Below are 8,746 nucleotides of genomic sequence, written 5' to 3'. Positions count from 1 at the left end.
ATACCTTAACTGGAAACCTATTAGAAAAGAAATTCTAGGGAGTATAGGCTAGCCTAGCCCAACTGACATAACAAAAGCCATCACAAACAAGTGGGTTTTATTTCAGGAATGCAAGATTAGTTTACATTTGAAAAATACCAATCAATGCAATTCACTATATTAATAGATTAAATTAAAAAAAACTATGCTACCATCTCAATAGAAATAGAAAAACCACTTGGAAAATAAAAACAAACATCCATTCTGATAAAAAATAATCTTAGAAAACTAGGAAAAACTAGAGAACGCCCGTAATCTAATAAAATGTGTCTACAAAAACACCTACAAATAACATCATATTTAATGGTGAAATACTGAATGCTTTTTTCTTAAGATCTGTGATAAGACAGCATATTCACTTTCATGACTTCTATTTCACATTGTACTGGAGGTTCTATTCAGTTCAATAAAGCAAGAATAAGAAACAAAATGCATCAAGATTGGAAAAGAAGTAAATACATCTTTTATTTGAAAATCACATGGTTGCCTATGTGGAAAATCCAATAGAATCTACAGAAAAGCTACTAGACCTAATAAAGGAGTTTAGTAAGATTGCAGGATACAAGATTAATATATAAAAATCAATTTCTCTATATTAGCAAGAATCAGCAATTGAAATAAAAAATCAACACCATTTATAGTAGAACAAAAATATTAAACTGAGAGATAAGTCTATGAGACCTATAGGCTAAAAACTATAAAATATTTTTAGAGAAATAAAAGGATACCTAAATAAATAAAGATTCTTTTTTTTCTTTCATTATCAAAATTTTATTGGTTGCTTTGGGGATAAGTACACAGACATTTCAATTTGTACACAATTCTTAACATATGTAACAAAACCCTAAAAAGTCATGTAGTTGTGATTTTTTTCTAAACAGTTACTCCAGTGACTTTCTAGCTTAAAATTTGGAGGCTAATTTTCCTTAATAGAATATCAAGTACCAATATCTTCAAATGTTAATATGCTATTACATCTAAGTCCCATTATTCACAATTTAATATCATATACATTACACAATCAAAATTTCAATCGTTCACAACACATTATTAACCAAGTTACTAGAAAACTGGACTACCATAACCAAAGATGTTATAGACTACACAAATTCTGACAAGGAGAGCCAAGATCAAGGAGTGATTTTCTTTAGGAAACAATTCTACCAAAAACATAGGAATAGAAGTAATTAAAAATGTTCAAGACATATTCAATGCTCAACTGACTCCAAATTGCCATTTAGTGTGCTTTGTATTATAGGATATAAAAACTATCCCCCACCTATGGGATGTTAAGCTGCCACTCAAGATAATTGAAGCCTCCCATATTCAATATTCCACTATTTTGTGGTGGTACCAAAAAATAAACAACCAGCAAATATATTCACCTCTTAAAAAAAAACAAAAAAACATTTATACTTAAAAAATGGGATGAGGCAGGATTCCTTCCTTCTTAAAAATATTTCTAGAGCTACTGAAAAACTTGCATTTACAATATAGTTCATAAAAATATTCCTCTGGATTATACAAGAAGGGAGACAGGGATAAGACATGGTATACGATATTAACTAGACTTGGATTCTTTCTCTCCTGCTCTGTCAGAGGTTGGACTCTCCTCATTTTCAGTTTCTCCATTTCCTGCAGGAAAATCTTTAGTTTCTTGATTTGCCACTTCAGCCTGTTTTCCCTTTGCACCCCTTTCCCCTTTAGTTTGCACTGTTTTGGTCTGCAAATTTATCCTTCTTTGCTGCCTTTTTGGCTTCTTTTCCACTTTTGCAGGAGCAGGTTTAGCTGACAACCTCACAGACCTACTCTTGGGCCCCTTGTTCACTCCCACCCCACTGAGTGGAGCTAACCTTCCTCTTAGGCGTCATAGTAGCAGGGTGGGTGCATGCTGCATGCCAGCCTGCTGCAGCGAGCATGGAGAGCCTTCTCCAAGCTGGGTTACATGGCAGCTGCCGCTTCTCCCACCTCCAGAGCTGCTGGGATCTGCTAGAGTTTATTGGTTGGAAGATTATAAACATCGTTAGGGTGTAATTGTACCCATATTGATCTATAGATTCAATGCAATCATATAAAATACCCAGCAGTCTTTTTCATAGAAATCAACTAGGTCTAACATTTATATGGAAATGCAAAAGAACCAGAATTGTCAAAACAACTTTGAAAAAGAATGAAGATGGATGATCAAAGTTAGCTGATTTCAAACATTATTTCATGAACTTATTTGCCATCATTATATCTTCTTTGGTCAAATGTCTGTTCAAATCTTTGTCCATTTTCTTTTGAAGTTTGTTTTCTTGTTATTGAGTTGTGTGCAGAGGAGCAATGCTGAGGACATCTGTTCAAACCTGTGATGTGACTGGTGGGAAGATATTGAAAGTTCTGGGCCTGCCTTATGGTGCCCTAATAGTCACCACCCAAGAGGACGGGCCTATCCCTACTATGGGACAATGAGATCTGCAGAACAGATGAGAGTTCTAAAAAAAAAAAAGGAGGTGCTAGGAGGTCAAATGGTCTTGTTTTTCTGTCTACCACAGCTCGTTGCTCCTGAAAGGGGGGCCATCTTATTCTAATGTCTCCTTGGCTGAGGTGGAAGGCCACCTAACTCACTGTGCCCAGGGTTCCTGGGTCCCCAGAGCTCCAGTGTCTGATACATACCAGGATAACAAGCTCATCACAGGGTCCTAGTGCCTCCCTGTGGAGCAGCTTCTGAGGCCCGATGCTGCCCCAGCAGGCCACCACAACTGGGAGCACTCGTAACCCCTATTTATTTGCTTGGGCTACTGTAACAAAGTACCACACATGGGACCACTTAAACAACAGGCTTTTATTCTTTCACAGTTCTGGAGGCTGGAAGTCTGAGATCGTGGTGTCTACCTCATTGGCGTGTAGATGGTCATCTTTCCTCTATGTCCTCCCATGGTCCTCCCTCTCTGTGTGTGTTTGTATCCTAATCTCCTCTTCTTATAAGGACATCAGACAGATTGGATTAGGGCCTATCCTAGTGACCTTATTTTATCTTAATTGCCTCTTGAAGGGCCCTGCCCCAAATACAGTCTCATTCTGAGGCACGGAGTTCGCACTTTAAAATGAATATTGAAGGGACACACTGTAGCCTGTAACACACTCAAAATGCAGTCCCTATAACACCTACTGGCACTGACTGCTGTTAGCTCATCTTCCTTGAGCCTGTCAATAACCCCTGAGGAAACAAAAATAGGAGTTATCATGTACTTTGTATATCAGGAAACCAGTTTGCTGGATCTGCACTAGATCATGGGGCACTAACTGTGTGCAGATAGCCCGCCCAGCACTGTCCTCCAGACTGAACCCTGGCACTCGGGTTTGTTCCTGCTGCCTTCACCACTCTGTTGATTGCCCCACGATAACAAAGTGGAACTTGCCAAGACAGAAATCACAATATACAGCTACATTGGATCTTTAGTATAAGAATAAACTAGAATGCAAACCTATAAAAGAATTCAAGTTTTTGTGAAACCTATTGTTAAACAAAAAACTTACACGGCCAGCTTTTCTAAAAGAAAGGGTTTATTGAGCAATATACTTGCCAAAAAAAGACCAGGTCCTGGGGCATGCAATCTAAACCATCAGCAGCAGAGCTAAATGGGGAAGACAACATGTCTGTCAGCCTGGAGTTGACAGGCGCTTTTATGGAAACAGTTTGGGAAAGAAAGATATTGAGTTGTTTTGAAAAAATTTACACTGGCTATAGATAAAAGGGGTGGGAAAAGGTGAAGTGAGGCTAGTTCTGAGTTAGGTATATAGTCTGTAAAGGAGGAAGCGTTTACTCCTTTGTATTAGTGGTAGGCAACAGTCAGGAAAGTTCATAATAAGCAAGAAGTAGGGCACCTGGTGGGCAGGGGTGCCTGGCTCTTCTCTTTAGATGATCATAGAAATAGCAACCTGGGAGTTCATTGAAATTTCCAACATAAATTCAGAAATGTAAGCAGTCTTTTGTTGGTTTTGCCCTGCAGTTGTTAACTGATTAACCTCTCTTGTCTTTTCTTTCCACCCTCTGGCCTGCTGTAATTTAATTTAGGGCATCTCAGAAACTTTTTCTTGTTGCTATCATGTGATAGAAAGTAATATTTTAAAATAGTGGGGGGGGGGAGAATAAAGTAAAAACTGGTGTTAGGTCAATAGGCTTATCATTTGTAAGAGAATTAAAGTTGGATACTTTACATCATGGTTTCTATCTAAATAAATTCCAGATTGATTAAGTGTGAAGATAAATAAAGCCATTAAAATACCATAATAGAAAAAAGGTCAGGCAACTCTTTTAATAAATATAAAATAGGGCAGGCCTTTATAAGCATAACACTATAGTCAGAAACCATAAAAGAAAGCATTACTGTATTTGACTAAAAAATTTTCAGAAATTAAGTTTAGGATTAATCAACACAAAGAAAGTGAATAAAAGAATAATCAACTAGAAAAACTAAATGTTTATTTCACAAAGTTAATACCCTAAGAACATAAAGAGGTTTTACAAAACAGTAAGAAAAAAGATAAATATCTTCTGAATATAATGGGCAATAATGACAACGAAATTTTACTATTTGAGGTGCCAATCCCCTTAATAAATTAATCTGTATTCTCCTCAGAACAAGGTTTTAAAGTAGGTACTGTGTTTTACACTTTGGAGATAAGAAACAGGAAATTTAGAGAGTATAATCTATCCTCCCATTAAAGTCACCCTAAGGAATGGCAGAACCAGGTTATCAGCCCTAGGCCTGTGGGGCATTAACCCCAGGGCTATAAGGCCTTCATGGAAAGACAGGAACAGATATCTAAATTGCTAAGAAATAGAAAACTTTGATATTTGGTGAAAATTAAGTGCAAATTTATACAAATTTGACACACATTAAAAATGAACTAAGATTTTAAAACTTCCTTCAGGCTGAGAAACACAAGAGATGTGAATACCACCTAGTGCTGGTAAAACTGTGAAGAACAGGCAGCTTTAGTTACTGTTGGTGACCATGTGAAGCTGACAACATTTCTGGGTAGAAAGAGAAGGTGAGAAGGGAAGAGAATGGGTGCAGATCTGCCACGGGCACCAGAGATCAAAGATGAACAACTTTTGACCAAGCCAACTCCAGGATTAATTTTTAGAGAAAGACATAGGCCTTAGGTCAAAAGGCCTGGATTTGGTTCCCAGCCTTGTCATTCACTAGATGTTTGACCTTGGACTGCAGAAACTGCAGTTTCTTCATCTGTAAAGGGGAATAATGATAGTATCTTCCCTTAAAGTTCTAAGAATTAACTGAGCTATAGAAAAACCCAAGCTATTGTGATTTTCTTCTTTTATTGTTTGCCTTTTAAAAGCAATGATCTGACATCTATAAGGAGAACATGTACATTTGTATGTATGTTTATGAATGTGTGTGTGTGTGTATTCGTGTGTGTGTGTGTGTTTGGGTGGGTGAGTGCATGTACATGTACGTGTGTGTGTGTTTGTGGAAAGGAAGCATCACTAAAGATTCATAACAGTAAGGGAAAGGAGGCAGAAAGATATCTTGCCCCTGTGAGAAAAGCTTTCTCACAGGGGCAGGATATCTTAGAGATGAAAGAAGGGAGCAGGTCCCGCTGCGTAGAGATCCTGCTGAAGCACACACAAGACCCACACAGGGACTGCTGACCGCTTAGCAGCAGAGGTCTGTCACTGCTGGAGTGGGGGTAGCAAAAGGTCAGGCGGTGAGCGTGGAGAAGGGCTAGGTTAAAAAGTGACTTGGGCTACCCTTTGTCCTTGCAAGCTTTGCTCTTCCTCTCGTCCCAGGCTCTGTTGACTACAGGATGGTTTAATTATTGATATTGAAAAGTGAGTTAACTTCTTCCTTACAGGCAATTTCCAATTAATAAATGTAGAAGGAACAGGACAAAAATGTCACCACTAGAATTATGCAGTAATAAGTGCCCCAGGAAAGATCTACCAACAAATATTAAAATTAGTGTGTGGAAGTTCAAATAGAAACAGGATATCTTTGGAGTCTCAAAGTATCTCCTCTAAAATATTTAGTAATTACAAAGTGGACAATAGTAAGTTTACAGTGGAGAGTCCAGGCTGGCACGACCTTAGCTGGGGATCAAGGTTAACATCACATCTATAAGACGCAGTGCCATGAAGTACTTTCTGATAGAATACATCAGACGGGCACCTCAGTTCTGTGGTCTTGCTACAGAATTGCTGAAAATGCATAACTTGAGTCCAATCATGACAAAGCATCAGACAGAACCAAATGGAGGGATATTCCAAACTAAGGGATCAGCGCTGTTCAAAAAAGGCAAGGAAGAGTTAAGAAACAGCTACAGACTGGAGGAGACTGAGTTGTAACAACCAAATGCAATGTGAGATCCCAGATGGGATCCTAAACAGAGACTCTAGTGGAACACTGGTCAAATCCAAATAAAGTCTGTAGTTCACGTAATAGGACAGTGGTCATGATCATGGGTTAGCTTTGTTAAATAAAAGCACCATGATTGTAGGAGACGTTAATATGACGGGACATGTGGTGAAAGGTCTATAGGAACTTTCTGCACTGGTTTTGCAACTCTTCTGTAAATCTAACATTATTTCAAAATAAAACATTTTTAAAACACGAGTTCATAATTAGAAATAGGCAATGGGTATGGGTGTGAATGACTATATATGCTTAATGGTCCTTGCTCACTTCTCTCCCACAGATGCCCACCTAGAACATGCTAGGCCTCAGAATCACAGGGACAGGCATGACAGTTAATGTGGTTGCGAAGTCACATTTTCTGCATGATCTTCTGGGGGAGCATGGAGGGGTCTGTGTGTGTATAGGTGATCATGGTTCTGAACCAAGGATGGGCATTTAAAGTCTGATGACAAACAGCACACCAAATGTCCAAGCCATGTGGTCACCAGGTGTTGGATTTACACAGGAAAGAGGAATGTCTTACCCGTTTGGGCCAATGTCTTGACACATTTGGGCCAAGGAGGCCTTTTGCAACTAACCTGGCCACCTTAGTCTGTTTGGGCTGCCGTAACAAAAATATCACAGACTGGGTGGCTTAACTTAACAGACATTGATTCCTCATAGTTCTGGAGGTTAGAAGTCCAAAATCAAGCATTGGAAGATTAAGTTTCTGGTGAGGGCCCAGTTCCTGGTTTGTAGACAGCGACCTTCTCGCTGTGTCCTCAAAGTGGAGGAGAAAAAGCTATTGAGCACTAGTCTCTTTTTATAAAGACACTAATTCCACCATGGGTGCCCTACTTTCATGATCTCACCTAAACCTATCACCTCCCAAAGGTCCCGTCTCTAAATACCATCATATTCAATTTGGGGCTTCAACGTATGCATTTTGTGGGGACACAATTCCATCCAAAGCACTGGCCAAAACAGATTTCTTTGTCGCCACACCTTCTTTGTCTGCTCCTCCTCTACTCTTCCTCATCTCAGAAAATGGCCCTAAACAGAGGAGCCATCTTGGAGTCTTCCATTTCCTTCACTCTCCTGTCAGCACTGCCTCCAAAATCTAGCCTCAACCTATCATTTTCTCATCTTCTCCCCACATCCACCTCTGTCCTCCCATTGTCCATTCGCCATCCAGCAGACAGCTGAACCATTTAAACCATCTATCAGATTAGCCCACTCATTGCTTAGAACCCTCCAATTCTTCCCACTCCCACTCTTGACCAGGGTCCCCAGTGTCCCACTGACCCCTATCCCCCCTTGCCCCTCTCCCCTTTGCATGACCTCCCCTTAGTCCCTCTTTAAAGATGCCTCCCCCATTGCTTGGGCCAAAAAAAAAAATCCTCCTCTTTGCTCAGGCTGTTTCCCTCATTGTCTCAGCTTATTTCATTGTCGTCTTTAATGTTCTGAATGTTCTTGTTTATTAAGTTCTGAATTTACCAACCTTGGTCTTCTAGAATGTCTGCTCCATGACCAGATGGGCTGCATGAATCTGTTTATTCCCTATTGTTGTCTCCTGAGTCTAGAACAGGGCCTAGTATGCAGTAGGTGCTCAGGAAACACCCATTGAATTAATTCGTCAATTAGCTGCTTTTTTTCTTTGACGCTCACTTTCTGTGGGGCAGAGCAGGAGTCTGGCAAAGGAGGCAGTCCCAAGCAGATTTCTGGAGTGGGAAGATTTTAGTGAGAATGTACTGACTCTGTGGTTAATCTATAGGGAAAACCTCATGCGCCTTACATGGGATCACTTGGGAGCTCCCCAGTCCCTGAGCAGCAGAACTCTTCCCTCCTCCTAATGACTGCTCAGTATGGGAGCAGAGTCCCCAGCCAAGAAATCCCAGGGAGCTAAGCATGGTGAACCACCAATAGACTTTGGACCAGGTTTGGCCACTGTCCTAGAAGTCTGAAGAAGAAACTGACCAATTCTGTGTTTATATGTTCTGGCCATTTCCATGGCCATTTACGCCATGAAGGGAGTAAATTGGGAAGGCATAACTTTCTCTCCAGAAAGCTAAGGGAAGGAGGAATTTATTGAGAGGCTAGTGGAGGATTCGAAGACTAAAGGAAGTAGAGGTCAAACCTTGGAAGGAGCAGGGCCAGGCCAACTCCAGGTACCTGCTGACAGGCTGGCATTTGAGACCTCACCTCTTGGTGCTGCCAAGAGTTGGAGCTCCAGGCCCCTGTTCATCCATAATATTCCTGCAGAGAATGGCTGATGGCTCTGCCTGGTCAGGTGACTACATCCC

This window comes from Pteropus medius, unplaced genomic scaffold (assembly GCF_902729225.1).
Source record: "Pteropus medius unplaced genomic scaffold, Ma_sr-lr_union100, whole genome shotgun sequence".
Taxonomy (NCBI): Eukaryota; Metazoa; Chordata; class Mammalia; order Chiroptera; family Pteropodidae; genus Pteropus; species Pteropus medius.
Note: the sequence above shows the minus strand (reverse complement) of the source record.